Genomic DNA, 6,000 nt, shown 5'->3' with positions numbered 1-6,000 from the left:
AATCCTACTGACTTTTTTCCTTATGTTTGCTTTCAATGGCAGAATTTTTTCCCCTAAGAAAGTCACACTATTTTTATGGTACATCCAGAATTTTTATTCAATGTTTCTATTAAAACACTTCATAATGAAAGTGTCTTGGGTTACTTGTGTCATCCATTAGGGTTGGTGTCTTATTTTGAAAGACCTGGGGGTGAAACCTAGTGTTTTCATACACAGTATAGTTATTAACAAGGGACTCATAAATACTTCTGTATTAGGTCAACCTATCCTCTATGCCCTACAGGACATCAATATCTTTTTTGTTTACTGAAGGATTATTAAGAAATGAAATCTTCAAGCAACTGCCTGTAACAATTCATCCTCTATTCTATAGTGTTTGAATGCAGTACACAACTCTGTGGCCTTGATCAGTAAATTCACATGGCTTAAATCTAAAAGAAAATAAACCTACATAAATGGGGATGAGTACACATTCAAAGAAAATATGTTGCTTCTGTAATTGTTTTTCATATTCTTCTAAGATTACTGACATGCTGTATTATGGTTCAAAGATCCATATAAGAAAAGTGGGGTATAAAGAATTAAAAAGCATAAAAATACATCAGAATAAAAAATTACATATTAAAACCTGAAAATATATATTTGTGTATGTGTGTATTATGTTATATATGTATTGTGATAGATCTTCTTTGACATGCTCCGCATACCCATTTCCTGTTCCTACACCTCCTCTTTGATTGCTTTTAGATTTTTTTATTTTAGCTTTTTAATATTTGTTATTAAATAAATGTATGTTTTATTCTGATGTATCTTTTATGCTTCTTAATTGTTCGTACCCCATCCTCCTTATGTGTGTCTTTGACATGATAACGATTTGATTTGGTGATGTGCTATATAAAGTCACTCTCTGCATTAGTCAAAAGAATACTTTGGCTCCCCCATGTGTAACAGATTCTCTCACATCCACAAAATTTCTGAATAAATTATGTCATTGCATTTTTAATGCTGGTGCTTGAATAATTCTTCCATAATACAAAATTGAGTATGTTTTTTTAAAACATTTTTTATTATACTTGTCAATAATACATTATTTAATTGTATAACCTGTGCTGCTTGATAAAGTACATCATTTTGTGAACACCACACATTTAAAATATTATACTTGTTGCAATATAAGAGATTTGATAGTTTTGAAAAACTGAAGGTGGGGATAGATAGAATTTGATCTCCCCTCAAATCAACCAATGAAATGGATGGAAAACTATATGTATAATTACAGCATGTAATAAACCTGTAAAATAAAACAGTAGAAGATGTGATAATTAGTGCTGCTAATTTTAATGGTTTTAAAAGGGGGTTGGATAAATTCTTGAAGGATATTCTATAACTGGTTATTAGACTTGAGACTTATTTCCGGATTTCAAGCCATTTCAATTTCAAGCAAAAGCTGCAAGTCTCATGCTTTTTCAAAAGGCAACTGGACAATGTTTTTTCCTTGAACAAGAAGACATTTCACTTCTCATCCAAGAAACTTCATCAGTTCTGACTGGGTGATGGGGAGAATGGATTAGTTCTAACCCACGGGTATCAAACTTGCTGCGTCACATTGCAATCAAGTGATGCATCATGATGTTTTTTTCCTTCATGGAGCTGAGGTGGGCGTAGCCTGCATGTGACGCACTCGGCCCGTGGGCTGCCAGTTTGAACCCCGTTATTTATTTAGCGTATGGCAAATACATGGACTTAAAAGTAGTTCAAATGTTAATCCCCAGTCCACCCAGCTATTCAAGGACAGGGTGGTCGATGTTGAAAAAAATCAGACATTGGGCCGGTGTAAACTCTTGATGGACATTCGGACCCAATGTGGTGGATATTTTGTCAAGGAGCACCACAGGCACACTGAGGCGTAGAGACAAGACCCCACTTAAACACCATGGAAGACACCATGTTGGGTACGGACCTCTTCAGAGTTGACCAATACTGGTGAGGAAGATCAAAACTTGACACCTTTTGTGTAAGGTCATCTACGTAACTGCCTGTATCTGGACATTCAGCAGCCCATTTGGCTTTCCACTGTGTGTTGACATCAAAATTGTTAGACAGCTGTCAAGCGAGTGTCAGAGAGGACTTCCTGGATTTAAGCCTGCCAATTGATAGATGAGTTTGAACCCTGTTCTAACAGGATGGGGGACGGATGGAAGGATCATATTTCTTTGCAGTCATCTGGTTGTTAGCACTCTCTCTCAGAGAGGTTGAGTCCATTTGGGGGTTTAATCTGCACCTCGGGCACCTGAATCAGGGTGCAAATGGAGTTCAAATTTTCTTGGGACTACATTGTAGACAGGAGATAGGTGGTGGTGGTGTATTCCTCCTCTGTTGAGGAACGGCTGTTCAATTCTAACATAGATGGCCTCCTTTACCCCTCTTTCAAACCAATGTCTCTCTCAATCCACAATGTGGAATTTGGTGTCTTCAAAAGAATAACCTTTGTCTTTTAAATCCAGATACACCACTGAATCTTGTCCTGATGGGTTTGTTCTCCTGTGTTGTGCCATGTATATGTGACGTGGTTGTTTTGTTTATCCAATGTATAGATCTGCACATCTCACTGCATTGTATTGCATTTATCACATTGCTCTGTGATCCTCTCCAGGACACCAGTAGGCCTTAAAAGAGCCTTGCGAACCCTTCTCCAGTATTGTAATTACAATAAACTGGACATAAAATTATGAGAAAAGAAAGATCATGGCCTTTGTAAAAAGGCCAAAACTTTATTCATGGTATCTAAATGGCCACAAAATAGAGCAGGTAACCACCTTCAAATACCTAGGGGTGGTCATTCAGGCCAATGGTTCAAGAAAAGCACATGGAGAATATGCAGCTGCCTTGGGCTAAAGATCAGCGAGCACCATTCTTAATTTTTTCCGCACAAAGGGAGGATATGATGTCCCTGCTGCAATTAAACTTTTTCTGGCCAAGTCGCTAGCACAGCTTCTTTATGAGACTTGCTCGGACCATCAGCTTCACTATTTCATCATTAGTAATAGTTCAATCCAAATTCATCAGATCAATTCTCCAGATACCGTGTTGTGTCTCATATGCCCTGCGCCTGGAGACAGGATTGACAAAAGTCGAAGCAAGAATCTGTATAGCGTCCTTAAATCTCTGGCTAATGCTTAACTTCTTTCCACAAGGTCTTGCTCCAAGACAAATTCTCTTCATCGTGGATCAAAGCTGTCAAGTCCAACCTTGCCAAACTAGGCTTCTCCCCAGTTTTAATACTCAAGATGGACTATGATCTAGAACAGGGGTCCTCAAACTTTTTAAACAGGGGGCCAATTCATGGTCCCTCAAATTGTTGGGGGCCCGGATTGGCTGGGAGGGCATGGCTAGGTGGTCATGTGACTAGGTGGGCGTGGCTAGGTCATGTGACTGGGTGGGCGTGGCCAATTTAACAGTCCATTGAACAATGCACACAAATTAAACTTTAATTTGTTTTGCTCCTGGGGGTGTTTTATTTGCTTTTGTTTGCATGTTGCTCTTTTGGTTGCTTTTTTTTTTTACTAGATCGTTTTTTCAGTTGTTTAGGAGTCTAGTGGTCCACTTCAGGAAACTCAGTTTTGCTGCAATTCTTCTCAGCCCCAAGGAGCTTGAGAAATCTCTGTCTCTATCTCTTTGTCTCTCTCTTCTCTCTCCCTCTTTTTCTTTTCTTTCTCTCCTTCTTTCTCTCTCTCTCTGTCTCTCTCCCTCTCTCCCTCTGTTTCTCTCTCTCTCTCTCTCTCTATCTTGTGGAGGTGGTGAAGGTGAAAAATGGGCCATTTTTGCCTGGTTTTTTTGCCTTTTCATACACACACACACACACCTCCACAAGCATTCTGCAGGCTAAAACCAGGCAAAAATGGCTCGTTTTTTGGCCAAAAATGGGCAGTTTTTGCCTCTTTGTTTGCCTTTTCTAAAACCCCACCCCCACTACCTCCACAAGCATTCTCAGGCTAAAATTGTTGAGCTTACCTTTTGGTTCCAGCCCACAGGTCTCCCGAAGGCAAGTCCTGCACTCTGCTGAAGGGTTGGTGGAGTGATGTGGGCGCGGCAACCTCGTGGTGCTCTGCGGGCCGGATTAATTGGTTCAGCGGGCCGCATGCAACCTGTAGGCCGTAGTTTGAGGACACCATGATCTAGCAAGACAAACCTTGCGATAAAGGACATTGAGAGGCAGGCGGACTTAGGGAAAACTCTGCTATTTCTGGCTCCAGATGCCATTAGATGTGTTGTTGCTCCTGTCAGCTATCTTAGTCAGTTGGAGTCAGCGAACTACCGGAAAGCATTTGCATTTGCATTTGCACCGTGCCATGTGCTTCCATCGGCAGTCCTGTATGGCAAGTATAAAAGGATACCATTCACTGAAAGACTGTCTTTCTTAGTGTATTCTTGGGTTTAAAGTATGCATGTATGTTGTGTTGGTTGAAAAATCCTCTTGAGCTTTTCAGATATTCCTGCAAAGTATGGAATGATGTTGCTTTAGTTGTTGGTCTCTTCTTTGTCTGTTATAGAGGAACTCCTGCTGGGTCTTTTGCTGGATTTCATAAAGGTCCAGTTTGGATAGTTACGAACTCTGAGGGTTTCCTTGATGTGTTGTTATTTTTCTTTTTCCCCTTTACTGGTAGGCAAACTTTCAGGTAGAAGGTTTTGATTTCTCCCATTTTGTACTCCAATGGGTGATGATAATCAAAATTTAAATACTGTACTCATCAGGGTGGGGGGTGTTGTAAATTTCTGTAGACTGTTAAGGTTTCTGTCCTCCTTAATGTGCACTGCATAGGCCAGGAAAGCCAGACTGTTTTCCTTAACATCTCCCCAAGTGAGATACTTAATCCACAGAATTGATGCATTTAAAAGCTGCAAGGGAACTATGATAGGGAACAAGTGTTTCTCTCTCTTGGTATTTTGAGAACCTTGAAAGACTTGGTTAGCCAGTGTGTGAAATAAAATGGTGGCCTATGATGGGCTTTGGCTCAATATAATATAGCTATTCTTAAATTTAACCTGTATTTGGATGATCGGGCTATGTCCTCTCACTATCTGAAGATCGGGGAAATACATTAATTCTCCTGTTTATAATACAAAACAGTCTACAAAAGTTGTTTCAATGAGAAAGGAAAATACATATATGGGACCTTCTTTCATCTTCCCTTTTTATAAAATAAATGATTGAGATTTCAGAAAAACCTGTCCAATTTCATTCTGTGTTTCAGGTGGTTCTTATCTCAGCCTATTTTCTATTCATATCCACACAGACTCTTCTCTGTTCTAGTATTTATAACCTTCTAAACAATGACAACATGCAACAGTAAAAAGGTATGCATTTCATATGCAAATCAGTGGCAATAATTTTACACAATTACTAACTTGCTTCCATCATTATGTTAACAGAAGCAGAACAAAGTGGATGCCGCAAAGAATGTTGCCAAAATGTGCTTTTTTCTGAAAGACTGTCCTCCTCTTCACATTTTACTATAGTTAATATTGTAGTATAGTCATTGATAACAAATAAAATGGAAATATATTGGCTGTGTTCATATTAATAAATGTATCTAAGAATACAGTTTTAACTATTACATTAACTTGCCAATCCTAAATGGTTCTTTGTATTTAGAATAGAATAGAATAGAATAGAATAGAATAGAATAGAATAGAATAGAATAGAATAGAATAGAATTGGAAGGGACCTTGGAGGTCTAGTCCAATCCCCTGCTCAGGCAAGAAACTCTATACCTGTGATGGTGAACCTATGGCATGCATGGCATGTGAAGCCCTCTGAGGGCACGCGCACCATCGCCAGCTGCAATTCTGGTTTCCAGGGCGCATATCTTTGTGCGCCGAAAACCCCAAAACCAGCTGGCAGGTGCACATGCACGCCTATATCCATGTGCACTGGCCAACTGGCTTTCGGATTTCTGGCACTCTGGCGCACACACCCACATTCCAGTTTAGGCAGTCGGT

Source organism: Pantherophis guttatus, chromosome 1, assembly GCF_059756535.1.
Source record: "Pantherophis guttatus breed Tessera chromosome 1, ASM5975653v1, whole genome shotgun sequence".
Lineage (NCBI taxonomy): Eukaryota > Metazoa > Chordata > Lepidosauria > Squamata > Colubridae > Pantherophis > Pantherophis guttatus.
The sequence above is the reverse complement of the archived record's forward strand: the minus strand, read 5'-3'. Positions refer to the sequence as shown.